Raw genomic sequence first — 14,500 nt, forward strand, 5'->3', positions numbered from 1 at the left:
CCCTTCAATATAAATCCAGTCGCGCAGGAAGCTTTAGCAGTTGAAAGGAAGAATCTAGGAAAGAAACTTGCGAAGCCGCCTCCGTATAGCTCGTAAGCACGGCTTCGATATCAAGGGAAGTTTTGAAGAAGATCCTGAGGGAAAGACTAGAGGTAAGCTTGCGAGTCACGCTGGAAAATCATTGGGCTCTGCAGGTGCTTAACACCATGTAAAACATTCCTAGACAAAAATTTTGAATATTAGAAAACTGTAAGGTACTGCAATATAAATACTGAAAGTAGTGGTCTATTCTCTCCATACACACGAAAATGTTTCTTTTATATTGTTTCCATTGGTCGCATTGAGATGTTAAGACTGACGTATAAAACCAATGGTGAACGATTTTGTTGATAGCAAAAACGTTGGCAGGAGGAAAACGCAGTAGTGCTGACGGGAGATCTGCGGATACGTTGATTATTATGCTCAAATCTTACAATACGAAAAAATCATTGCGCTCATTTACTCTTTCTTGTTCATAAATGATTTTGTTCAGATTTGTTTGGTATGGGCAGTCGAACCATAAGGAAAGGCCGGTATGTTCTATTGATTGTCTCAGGATAGACATCCTTCAGTGTCGTTCTTTGCATTACCTGCTGCTGTTAGCGACCCGCTGGACCTGTTCGCCTCAGCCTCTCGCCGTGTACTGTACTTAATGCGAAATCATTAAACGGCTCGTCGATACGAAAATGCGGTGACACGAAAACAGGGAAACGGTCTAATCAGTGTAACGCGCGAAATGCAGGAAAATATTAATTTTCATTCAGAAATAGTCGGTGCTAGTAGTAACAGCTGCAAGAGCTAGAAAGGAAAGGAAATAAATTAGAACATAATTTGAAAAGAGTTAAAATGAAATTGGAGCAGAATTAGAATAGAATATGAATTGAATTAGGGTGCTTTCGAATTCCTCGCTCTTAAATTGCTTATAGGGTCCAGGCAATTTTTTCGTAAGCATCACGAGGCACGCGGCTTTGAGATCGCCGTAACGCACTCGCTGGCTGGGCTGTAGTAGGAGACTCATCGGCCGAAAACGCGCTCGGAAAAACTTAGTGAACGTCGGTACGTGAAGGTCTTGAGTTATACGCAAGCAAAGCCCACTGAAATCGCCAACGTCAAGAGAGTCCGGCCGTCCACGCTGCGTATGCATAGTTGATGAAGGAATGGCCTGGGTCCCGAAGGGAGCTCTTTCGACGGCGAAGTCATGAAGCACAAGAGGGCGGTGGACCACGATGGCCATACTCCGGCGTTTCCTTGTGAGTTCAAAGAAAACTCCGCTTGTCTTTGCGAGTGTTGTCTTCTACATACTCTATAAGATGCTTGGAGATTTATCTGAACCTACAAGCTTAACCGCCACATTAAATATTAACATAGTACGGAGGCCAGTTTAAACGCATCTCCCATCTAGTCTCCGAAACAAGCATATATCTGTCATTCAATTGAAGCAGTCCAAAACCGAGCAACTAGATTCATTCATTCCTCGTATTCCTTTGATATCAGCATATCATCCTTCAAATCACAGTCAAGCTATACCTACCCTTGCTCATCGCCGCTACATTGCTAGTTTATGTTTGTTTCACAAGCTTTTTTACTCTGAGCTACGACAGCGACCCTACATCTGCGCACCACCACCACGCACCTCTCCCTTCGCACCGGCCATCAGCAGCAACTGTCAAGACCTCGCGCCTGCACCACTACATTTTCTTCATCATTCTTCCCCCGGACTGTGAACAACTGGAACGGCCTTACCCGAGAACTTGCTGCTATCACATGCAAATCTTTGTTCCTGGAAGGAATCACGCGTGTACTTGCTGAGTGAAAATCTTATATTTGTATAACTTACAACTCATATGTTACTATATATTATATGTTTTTCATTTCTGTGTGCCCCACCCCTTATGTAATACCCTCTAACGAGGGTCTTTAGGGTATTAAAGTGAAGTGAAGATAACCTTGGGTTCAAAACTCAAAGCGTCCTTGATGGCCGCCTGAAAACTTTTCCAGCCTGTCGGCAATTGAAACGACGGCCGCGTATACCTAGTATCGAAAATCAATACAGAGGTTTTCCTTAGCGTGATCCGCGATCCGTTACCGCAAACCGTATTTTCAGAGTATCAGCCGCGCAGGCACAGACGGCTTTGAAGGGTGTGCGCCTGCCACTGCGCGGGCCCAGCTTTGCCGCCGCAGTCGCGGATAACAGTAGGAGCTAAATATCTCGTATGTCGACCAGGTGGACACGAGCGAGATTGAATATATGGGAGCCTTGAAAACGCAACGTTGGTGGGGATGTGGTGTAAGTGGACGGGACAGCGTGTGTACTGCTTGAAATGTGGGTGTGGTACAGTGCAGCTTTCACAGAGATATCGTTTTCCCTGGCACGAATGAAAGCTCTACGAGTTCTCTCTTCGTTACTCGTAGTCTGCATTCTTAACTGTTATGATAACTGGAGATTAGTGCTAGGGCTCAGGGAGAAAAACTGACTGACCGTTAATAAGCCTCTGTAACACGTGATCCAGAGATGGAAATTTGAATTTCTGCATGCTCATTCGCCGCTCAAGCGCAGCTGATGCCTCGAGGCTAGAGCCACTGTAATCGTTTGCAGTGCCTTTAATCGAGGCCCCTAAAGTTGGTCTGCAGTCTCCGAAAAAGCATAGGAAAAAATAGTAGTAACTCAAAGCTTCATTATAATAAGTACGCCTAACCGCACACTATTACACACAGTGCGAAACCCGAAAGGTGCGAAACCCAGTTTGTGACTCTGAGCCTAGAGGGCCTCATAAATCAATCGGGAATCGATCGGCGCCACTCAAGTTGGCTCTCAGTTTCTGTTCCATGTTACGCCAGCGTCGCCGAGGCCGCATAGGCAGCAAACGTGCTCGTAACAGGTGCCGCCGTAAAAGCGCATGCTAAGGCCTCTTCGTCTGCTAATGAGTACAAGTCGAGGCAAGCCCTTCATGAGTAAGAGTGAGGGTAAGGAGAATAAGGGCAGGTAATGGCAGCATTGCATCAGCATAGAATACGGTCTGTATCTGCCGTCATCTCCGTACAGATAGGACAATAAGCTCGACCACGTCATCCGACGCTGAACAGCATTAATTGGATGATAAGAGCGCTTCTCTAAACTCTGCGAAAGAGCTGTGCTTGTGTCGAGTTGATTGATACGAGGGGGGACCCAAAAAAAAACCGGATTTTTGTATAAAAACTTTGTTTATTAACTCTTGCAAAAAATTCCTTCAGTCACCTTCAAAGTACTCCCCATGAAATGCGATGCACTTATCAAGTCTTTTTTCCCACTGTTTGAAGCATCTCTGGAACTCTTCGACGTTGATATCGTCCAGTGCCCTTTGCGAAGCTCTTTGTACGGCCTCCACATCACCGAAACGCTTCCCTTTTACACTTTTCTTCATTATCGGAAACAGAAAAAAGTCGCACGGGGTAGGTCTGGTGAATATGGAGGGTGGGGAACTACAGTCCATCCCCGAGAGGCTAATTAGTGGGTTATTCGTAAGGCAGTGTGTGGGGGGGCACTGTCGTGATGAAGGAACCAGTCACCTGATCGCCAAAGTTCCGGGCGTTTCCTTCGCACATCCTCTCGCAGACGTCTTAAAACTTCCAAATAAAAGTGCTGGTTAACAGTCTGGCCAAGGGAACAAATTCTTGGTGCACAATTCCCCGAACATCAAAAAAGACAATGATCATTGTCTTCACATTCGACTTCAACTGTCTTGCTTTTTTTGGTCTCGGAGAATTGGGCTACTTCCACTGGCTTGACGCTTGCTTAGTTTCTGGGTCATACCCGTAATACCAACTCTCATCACCTGTAATGAACTTTGGTCAAGAAGTTTGGATCACTTTCAATCTCTTTTTTTAAATCCCGGCTCAAATTCAATCGAATGTTCTTTTGATCCTGTGTGAGAATGCGAGGAACAAATTTAGCGGAAACACGTCTCATTTGCAACTGCTTTGTCAAAATTCGCTGAGACGAGCTGCAACTCACACCTGTCTGTTCTGAAATTTGGTCGATCGTGGAACGACAATATTCGTTCATTTCTGACGGATTTTTTCAACGTTTTCTTCGTTTCGAGACGTTGAAGGACGCCGAGAACGAGCATGGTCCTCAACATTCATCTCACCACGTTTGAAGCGCCCAAACCACTCAAAAACTTGTGTGCTGCTCATAGCATCCTCTTTAAAACCCTTTTTGCAACATTTGGTAAGCTTCTGTTGCTGATTTTTCAAGCACGAAACAAAACTTCAAACACACTCTTTGTTGTTTTAAATTTGCCATAAAGATTTCGCAGGCGGAACAAAATCACTGCAAGCGAAACACAACACTACGCTCAAATGTTTACCTACAAACTGATGTCGTCTGCACAGGTGTTTTGTGAAGGTCTCTACTAACCCCATCTAGCAGTAAAACTCTCTACTACGTCTACGAATGGCAGCGCGCTCTCAGTTCGGTTTCTTTTGGGTCCCCCCTCGTATATAAATTTCACCTCATCGTTCTCTGGTCTGTATCAGGTGGGCGCATATTACTCTATAATAGGGAAAAAAAACATATACAACATTTTAATTCAATCCAAAACTCCAATCCCAACGTTATGAACACCTCGCACTCATTAAGGCGCTCATCTCTGTACATAAATCCGTGGCCTCTTTCCCGATCTCCGATGTTGCAGAGCATTATCGGGAAGATATATTTTACTCGTCATTGAACCCAAAAGTACAATATCGCAGCTTTGACAAATGGTATGTTCGTTTATTTGATCTGTGTTTGTTACTCAGTCATCCGCATACACTAGATTTAGCGAGAAGCACCGATTGTCATTTTCACAGGCCAGTTCATCAAAATACGATATTATTCGCTGCCGCATCAAGCGAAAGGCGTTTATAACGTTTGGATGGCAGTTCTGGATAAGATTAGTGTTATTTGGGTAAAGCTTCGGCAGAACGCACCTGATCGCAATATACAGCAATATGCCCCTAACTGATGCAGCCCACTGAAGAGAGGATAGAATTTGTGAGGAAAAAAAGGTCTATGCTGCGTACCTATCTGTGAATCAGCCATGTTTTTGTCGAAATCTCACACACTTTCTGCTCATCCTTGTAGCTTGCTGGCAGGAGCATAATGGTACGAACATTTTTTGTTGCAATTAAATAAGGGCGGTTGATGATCTCGCATGCTGTACCATATGCGTCCGCATATGGCTTGTGGTTATTCATCCTGCGCGCATCCGGCCGCATCCAAAGTTAGTCGCTCGAAAGTACGGCTTTAAAACACTCGCGTATTAGTAATGTTTGATTTTACTTTTGTGTTTTTTGTTATACGGCCGCCTTTCGAATCCTTAATAGAGAAGTCAGTTTTAATCTGTGAGTAAACTCAGGTTATGTATTTCAGAGGTATGTTTCATATATTAAAGCCAGCCAGCTCGCATCATCTTTTAGATGAAGTAGCACGTTTCAACAGCAGTATCTGCACACTGTCAGTATTGCGGCTGCGCGCCAGCCGAAAAGTGTTTGATTTTATTGGGAGATGGAAAAGACGTTATTGTTTTATGCGGTGCACTGCGTGTTTTAATAAAGGGAGCGTCAAGCTACTTTTGGATAGAACACCGTGTTCTGAAAGCAATTTCTACCCGTGTTCATATTTCTGGCCGGAAATCCAGACCGCGAAAGGGAAAACACTAGAAGAATAACTATCGGATTTAGCAAATTTGCCATGTAAAGTCAAATCATGCATGGCAGTATGCACATATCCATCAAGAGGAAAGAATATAACAGCTGTATCTTACCGGTACTCACCTATGCGGGTTGAAACGTGGAGGCTTACAAAACGGGTTCAACTTCAATTGACAGCTACACAGTGTGCTATGGAAACAAAATGATAGATGCAACGTTATGAGAAAGGAAGACAGCAGAGTAGGTTATAATGCGTATAATGCGAAGGCAAGACTACTGATGGCCGATAAGGGTGACGGACTAGATTCCAAGAGAAGCCAAGAGTAGCAGGGCAAAGTTAAAAGTTAGGTGCGTGAGTGAGGTTAAGAAGTTTGCGGGCATCAGGTGGCCGCGGCTGGAATGATGATGAAGATGATTATATTTATGATAGGTCTAATCTTCCCGTCGGCAAACTGGCCTGCAGCACAAAATCACCAGACTGTTTGTCCTCTTCCGCGGAGAGGACTGAAGGGAATGGCAGCACTAGCCAACGGTCTCCTCCTTCGGGCCCATTCTTTAGACCCAGTCTGTTCAGAATTTGTTTATTTTGGCTAATTGAGACCCTGACTGATAACACTCGGAAGTACTTCGGATGCTAGCAGGGATTGCGTGAAATCGCATGTAACGACGAATGCCGCGCTAACACAAACGAGAAGGTACGTCACTAGAATCCTCGCTGGTCACCATGCACATCTGGCACGATCATATAGCACCTACACGTGCTCAGCGGCACAAGTGTCGCAGTCAGTTATATCGGGCTTAAGATATGAGAGCCATGAGTGCCTTCGAGGTCTTCAATTTAGATGCGCTTGAGGCCAGAGAAGAAAGGTGCATGCCTGATCTACAATGGCTGCTACATACGGATGCACACGAACGCGAGAAGTCATCCCTTAGCGTCATTGATGCTAAGGGAAATGCCATCCTACACTAATGTGCGCAGCGCTGGGTCAGTGTTATGATGTTGTGTTTTTGATTCTATGGCGGTAATATCAAGCACAGACTCGTCAAAATCTTCAGCTACCTACTGGAGACCTAAACATGCAACAGATCCCGCGAGTACCAGTGCAAAGGCTACAGTTAGCATGGCAGATGAAATGGGCGTGAGTGCAATTGGCAGGTCCTACAGAGCATTTAATTCCTTTATCAGCTCTCAACGATGGAATAGACCACAGGTGTTCTTAACATGCTAGCAAAAAACGAAAAGAAAATGTAATCAGATTGTGACACTTTCCGCAATGCCTTGTACCTGTGGAATGTCATTCTGTACATGCCTGCCAGTGAACACGACCCCTGACAGGGGTAGATCACTGCGCGCTCGCTCCGCATTTTGCGCGTAAAATACCTTTTGAGAACAGCCGGAACAGAGTGACGCAGCCCAGTCAGTTCTCAGGGTCGAAAAACACTGCCAAGAGAGAGAGGCTAGTGAGAGGGGGTAAGGACACGAAAATTTATTGCTCATGGTTTTGATTCCGAACTGAGGTCCGCTCTTTGACCTTTTTGTCCAACACGCCAAGCAAGAACGGGGTATGATAATAATGAACAATGAACGCGTAAAAGGCGACAGGAAGAATTATTCGGATATACTGCACATAAAAAAGTATGCTGCAGTTTCGGCAATGAACAGGTGAGGACAAATGAGTGGAACATTTGCGGAAAGAGGGCGCATTGGCACGGGAGCGAGATCTAGCAACTCGCAGCAGATCGTCCTTTGCCGTTGTTTGTCATTCACGAAGCACAAGGAATATGGGTCGCAGCTGCTAAACCTTGGTGGGTGTTCTATGCAGCCCAGATGGCACCAATGACTTTGGGGGAGACAGCTGAGGGTATAGCATGCACCTCTCCCCTCCTCCCAGCTTACTAGAAGTGGCATGCTTAGCCTCGATACCAGCACACCTCTATGAATTGCGCGTCCCCAGCGTGCATTTTCCCGTGACGCACCCCCCCCCCCCCCCCCCCTCCCCGCCCCTTCCCCTCCTCCCCTGGGTGTCCTGTGCCGCCCAGGATTCCAGCCGTCAGAACTTCGCAGCCGCGGACTGAGAGAGCTCAGGCTGCTCCGACGGGCAGGTGCGTAAACAAAGGACATTGATTGATTACGATAGTGGTTTTGTTTCAGCGGGTGTATATATCTGATCTGATAACATTGGTCCCCATGCCACGCATATCCTTCGGTGAAAAGCATCCAGAGAAACATAGAAGTTAATATTGAATTAAAGAAAGTAATACGATTGATAAAAACTGGCGATTCCTTCTTTAGGAGGCAGTGAGAAAGGAGAGTTTAGGAAACAGCTGCCGTGATAGCTGTGATATGCTGTTCACTTTAAGCACTATCGCGGTGCAACTACCGACGACGTAGCTTTGGCGTTGAAAATGTCAAGCAGACGCAACAGACTACGTTTACCTTTTACAATGGCAAATATTTTTCTGATTGGCTAAAATATTTTAAGAGTCGAAGCCTCGTGAAATGTAGCGATCTGCTGATGTTCAGAATTTTTCTTGAGATGTGATTACGAACCGTTATTCATTTCTCAAAAAACTGCGATTCTACACCAGAATTGCCTCTTAGATGTCCCCTGAATCCAACGCAAATATCTGTCTACGTTCGCGTACCAGCGCTTGTGTGTGCCACGCGCTGTGTTTTCCATCTTCGGGTGGTGCGCTGTCTCAAATATGATCATGTGACAAATGCCCGCACGCAACCCGAGCCTCTCGCTTTCTGCAGCTTTTATCGGGATCCTGTGGCAGACACGATTGTAAGACACCGCCAACCCTTCTGAAACATATCTTTCAGGCTCGTTCACGCCAGTCAATGTTATGCTAGATCAAAGATAGCGGCGGCTCCTGTTCGCGCTGCAGGCGCGTCATAACTCATTCATGGCACAGCTCAAGACATCGTTGTCCCTGCTCTACCAGCGCTGCAAACAGTGGCCGCGGTCCGTAAAAGTGGGAAGAAGCTATAAGGGAAGGTTTGGTTTGGTTTATGGGGTTTAACGTCCCCAAAGCGACTCTGGCTATGAAGGACGCCGTAGTGAAGGGCTCCGGAAATTTGTGCTACCTGGGGTTCTTCAGCGTGCACTGACATCGCACAGTACACTGGACTCTAGAATTTCGCCTCCATCGAAATTCAACCGCCGCGGCCGGGATCGAACCCTTCTCCTTCAGGTCACCTGCCGAGAGCCATAACCACTGAGCTACCATAGCAGCTTTAAGGGAAGATCCGGTAGCAGTGTTAGAGTGTGTGGACATCTGCACCATACCTTGTGAGACCGATGTAAACAAACCGTTAAAGAGCGGCGATTTAAACACGTTGACAGTATTTAAGCTAGACCTCGGTGAATTTCTTTATTTACGCCATAAGTGGACGCGTTGTACCTTTTCAACAATTGGGACCTTTGCAACCTCTAGAAAATACTGATGCCTTATTTCTTCAAACTCATAGTTTGCGATTATTAACTTTCTTTGAATTGTGCTGACGGTTTTGCCGTTGAACTTGCAAGAGCACTTTCCTGCTTCGAAAATCAGCATTTCTCCTTTTCGAGTGAATTCATAGTCGAGTATTCCAACGTATTGAAATTGCTTACCGGCTACGTTTTCGCACTCGTGATATGAGTGATCGGTTGGTTGGTTGGTTTATGGGGTTTAACATCGCCAGGGGCCTAGTCAGGCGGGCATAGTCTTGCCTTTCGCTACGGCGCCATGACAATCTTGTATTGTCAGAATTTAATAAACTTCAAACTTCAAAAGTGACTAAGGCTATGAGAGACGCCGTAGTGGAGGGCTCCGGAAATTTCGACCACCTGGGGTACTTAAACGTGCACTGACATCGCACAGTACACGGGCGTCTAGAATTTCTCCTCCAAAGAAATTCAACCGCCGCGGCCGGGATCGAACCCGCGTCTGGAACAAGTGTGCCAAGCGCTATCAATCGTGGGAATACGTTCGGTTACAATAGTGTTCCTTTTATGACGTTGCGTGAATAAGTGCTTCTAACCGACAGCCCTGCTGCTTAAACGAATATTTTGGTCAAAAACCTACGTTTTAGAAAAGCGTCCAATTCTTATAATCTCCCAGAGTCCCGGAGAAAAAAAACATTGAATATAGGAAAACTGTAAAATACTGGTATAAAAACGTTCAAGGTAGCGGGGAATTTTTATGTTATGTAGCAAAACCTTTCTTTTAATTTTTTTCCATCGCTTGCATCAAGCAGTCCCGACGCCATAGAAAATCAACGGAGAATGCTTTTGACTGCAGCAGAAATGTTAATAACAAGAAAAAAATGCAAACCTGCTGATGGGAGATGTGCGGATACGATGATTTTTACAGTGGAATCTTACAATATACGAAACAATTCGCCCATTAACTCTTTCCAGTTCAAAAATACTTGCTGGGTATGTATATTTTGCAGCATTCATTATGGAAAAGACAGGTGCGTGTTCAAAGCGGGAAAATATAGTCAGATTCGTTTCGCCACAGGAAAAAAATATGACACAGGCGATGCGACGACCAAAAAAAAAAAAACCCTCCATTGACGCAGAAACTCTTTGGTTCTCTCCTTTAAAACGGTATTTCTATTTCTTGCGTATTTATAATTTAGAAACTGAACAATATGAACGCAGGCGACTCATTTCTACGACAGTGGCCTTCAAGATAATTCCCAGACAGGAGTCAGCGGAAACGATGTCATGAACAGGGCAAGACGCGTAAAAGAGATTACATGTAATACAGCTTTCTAATATAGTAACTTACACTGTCCATAAATGAAATGGAAAAAGCAGTTATTTTTTCTGGATCAGTCACACAATTTCAATTTCGCAACCGACTTTCATGTTCTGTTTCGGGACAGCACTCATGAGGTTAAATGTTGCAAGAGAAAACATCCGTACGTTTGTAACGTACAAAAGGCTATCTGCAACTCGCTCAATCTTTCGGAGCTACCTACGTGTTCAGCTTTTTTTTTTTTAACCGCCGATTTTTTTTTGTTCCTTGCTGCATCAAGAGGAAGTCACGGTGCATGGTGGAAGTTTTGTGGTTTCTAGGTACGGCGGTTGACAGTGAACACGTTGCACTTACTAGTGCTCATATCTGTCAAATCCCAAAGTTGAACGCGCGATGTGAAAGAAATATCTGTCAAAGCAGTCGTAGGACACACTGGTGCACAGGTCACGCCATGAAGTAATTATGTTCGCGACACCCTTCTATCTTAGCCGTAAGCCACATCACTTGTGACACTTGACTGATGAACCTGGAGGATTTGCGCTCATACGTACATGACAGCAGGTTTCCCGTGTTTCAGTTTCGTTCCTTAATTTTGAATGAAGTGTACCTTATAAAACTCAATGAATGCGTAACTTGTTTAAATTCCTGTAAAGTCAACGTCACGACTGAAGAGTTGGTGCCACAATAAGCAACCTTCCTAATTTTCCTACTGGGTTTGGTGCTCGAAATTCATTAGAACGGACCATTAGGGGTAGCTTGGTATCTGAAACGTGCCACGTGTGACACACCGTGCTACCTATATTGTGTTTCCATCAAGTTTTGACTGCTTAACTGGCATCGCATCGGTTGCCTGCCGCAGGGTATCCAGCCCCTCTAACTGCTTAAATAGTGTGTTGTTTTTTCTGGTCCTTAATGCCTCTACAGAACCTGTCTCCTATACGCCCTCTTCAAAGGGCAGCCATTTAACTAATGTATTCCGCCGGTTTTCATGTGTAAAGCCCAATATTCAAGCTAGACAAAGTTTCTGGAATACATATGAGCAAAGCCCAGGATGGTATGCAAAACTAAATGTGAAGTGCAACGTTAAGGAAGAGAAAGTGTAGTGCAGATTCGACGGGAAATGTGAGTTAATTTTATTCAAGATGAAATGAAGACGAGGAAACTGACATACGCGCAATATGTGATATTGAGAAAGAATAGGTGGTAGTTAGTAGCAGCAGCAGACCACTGCTAAAGAAAAGAAATGTATCTAGGGCAGCCAGCAGACTCAAGCGTATATATGAGATCAGCCATTCAGCTGGCAAAGGCTGCCCATTGCTAACACCGTACAATGCTAATTCAGGACCGGTTGGCGAAGCCATTTTTTAGACTTAAGGATGATGGTCATGAAGACCCTCCAAATCGTTGACACTTCAATGTTCCGGTATTGATATTCATCACGCGCACAAACTGAGCTTGGTACTATCAGTCATTCGTTGGAACAGGTTCCTTTAGAATGTAAGCTATCACATGAAATCAGCATATAGTCGAGGAGCAGGCAAATTAACGTGACGTGTAACGCAAGCCACATGACGCAGTACTGTAAACGAAAACAGTTTACTGGCTGATTTGATAGTGTCGCTTTTGTTTTTTCTGCGATCTATAGCGACCGTAGTGTTTTTTTTTGCGCTTTTCCGAATTTATCTCTTTTACCAATTTGCTAGAGCCATACCCGCCCAAATAATCAGGCAGCAAAACAGCTTGAATACAAGGTGTGCTAGTGGGTGCTTCTTTGCCTGAAGAAGTTCCAGCTCTAAATCTTTAAAAAGTAAGATCAAAAGCCTTTCTAAACCCTGTTTCACCGCTTACAGCAGGCGCGGTCAATGCGCCGCAACCCCGAGTTTTTGATATTTTGACAGGCCATTTGAAAAAAAAAATGCCACGACACAGCGCACTTTACCACTCTGTATCTCGCATTTGTGCTGCAACACCATTCCGTGATTTGAAGCTGTCGTAGACTAGAACTACACAATAAGAAGAATACATTCCAACGTATACCTCCACCTCGAATGCATAGAGTGCACTCCACAGCTCTGCATGCATAGAGTGACAATCGACCTACGCAGCTTCAAGGATATCTCTAGCGCAGCACATTCAAAAATTATTTTCCCGCTTACGGTGAAAGGAGCTTTTTTTGTGATCGTGCAGTTGCTATTAAGTTATTGGCGATGAAGTGCAATGAGGTATGTGCTTCGCAACACACTATGATAAAAAGTAATTAACAGAAAAAATACATCAGAAAAAATATTCTACCCTGATATTTATTGTACCTACGCGTTTTTTTTTTCAATTACAGAGTTCTAAAAGTTGGTCTCGTGTGATGAATGTTCGAACAACCGTCGTGAAAATAAGCAGAAAACTAAGAGAATTAACTGCCATCTCATGTACGTAGCCACAGCTTGTGCGTCAGAGTTGACCTCTGCGTGACAGATTAATCGATTTTTTCCCAAAGCAGCACTTTTAATTCTGTCACACGATAAATGACAAGGCAATGAATTAGCATCGGAGGCTTGGTGTGCAAGAGTACAGTGTTATAGCAATACACATGTGTTGTACGGCGTGGGCAAGTTATACGAAGCTAACTCAGGGCCTTCGCATTATACTCAGGTCTCTGGGATTTTTTGCCATGATAGCCAAAGTCAGAGGTGGGTGTTAGGCGGGTGTACCCTCCTGAGGGTGATCCCGAGGCTACACATTCTGGGTCCTCCATCCAGGTTCCTCCATCCGAGCGAAAATTGCGGTGGAAGAGCCCGAAACGTACGCACGCGCGCACGTATCTAAGTATGCGAACAGAGAGCACGGCTTTTTCGCCAACAGAGGATAGCACTGCTAATGCAGGAAAGGAAACTGAATACGAAGCTGCGGAGGCTGCTGAAAATATAAAACAGATAGAAGAGGGACTAGCGGGAAAGGTAGCGCCGCAGAGCTGCCCCGGGCGACAAAGCATCGAAAGCGGCGCGAGCGACAAATAAGAGGGGCACACCTTCAGCTGTTGTCTCGGACGAGATTCAGGTTAAAAAAGCAGCGTACAAGCGAGAGTATAGAAAGTGCCAGTCCTAAGAAACATCGATTGCGGCGTGAGGTTTAATACCAATGACGGTTATCGCCAAATAATTTAATTGAGCTGAGCCTAGAACGCAGAAAGGTTATGGATTTAACTTTCGAATAAATGCGACCCCAGCAGCCGAGTTCTGACCTGGAACCGCGGGCTCAGAAATATGGCGCCATAAGAACAAGCCATCGTGGCTCCAGCACACGCTTATTTATTTCTTGAACGTACAGAAAGTGGTCTTATCTGCTGCGGTTTGGCTTCAGCGGTGTGGAATTGCACTCGTTGGCTGGTTCACCATCATCGCAATGGCCACATGATTTGTTTTCATGAAGATCTGTACTTTGCCCTCTAGAGCGACGTCTAGGCAATCGCTACAGACCCCTTGGACTGAATTACCCGTCCTTATCTACCGCTTATGAATGCCTGAAGCATTCGCAATCGAAACAAAGGATGTATTCACCCTGCAGTAGAAGATTTTGTGGCTTCCTCTTCTTGCAGCACTGTTTATGTATTATTGTCGGCCATATTCAAGTTACGCCTGGAGGCTCCGTCGCTAGAAGCGGCTACTGCGTAATCTTGCGCAAAGCGTTGTTGTTAACCGAAAATTCTAAGTCCTTACCAAAGGTCAGCTCCAAACTGCAATAAGAATATCTGCTACGACGTCAGAAAATTCTGTGCCGAATTTATTACTAAAGATGGACGGAATTACTTCTTTTTGTTTTAGCGAAGAGATCAACATGCAAGAGCGCGTCACGTATTCGCGGAAACTCATTCCCGTCGGTGCTCGGTGCGAAAGCAAAAAAGGGACAGCTAATCTTTGGCTTCAGATGTCTGGTAGTGCGGATTTCTTAGATTTTGGCTAAATTTTAACTTTTGTAAACAATGAGTGTTGTGGTCTCCTATGATTACCTGAGTGGTACTGTTAAGTAAAATGTCAGTTTATGT

At 44.9% G+C, this 14,500-nt stretch overlaps 1 protein-coding gene across 2 annotated transcripts in view; it reads left to right on the plus strand.

Annotated features, from left to right (window-relative positions):
- Nucleotides 1-14,500, plus strand: part of LOC149328643 (ornithine decarboxylase-like) — a 75,059-nt gene that overhangs the window by 25,190 nt on the left and 35,369 nt on the right. The window contains exon 1 of one of the 2 annotated variants that reach the window (XM_089559561.1): nucleotides 7,716-7,815. The exons of the other annotated variant lie outside the window; for it this stretch is intronic. The gene's annotated coding sequence lies outside the window, so the exon portion shown is untranslated. Of the gene's footprint in view, nucleotides 1-7,715; nucleotides 7,816-14,500 lie in introns of those variants that run through there. 2 annotated transcript variants of the gene reach the window in all.

This window comes from Amblyomma mixtum, chromosome 9 (genome assembly GCF_055824585.1).
Source record: "Amblyomma mixtum isolate Tamu chromosome 9, ASM5582458v1, whole genome shotgun sequence".
Lineage (NCBI taxonomy): Eukaryota > Metazoa > Arthropoda > Arachnida > Ixodida > Ixodidae > Amblyomma > Amblyomma mixtum.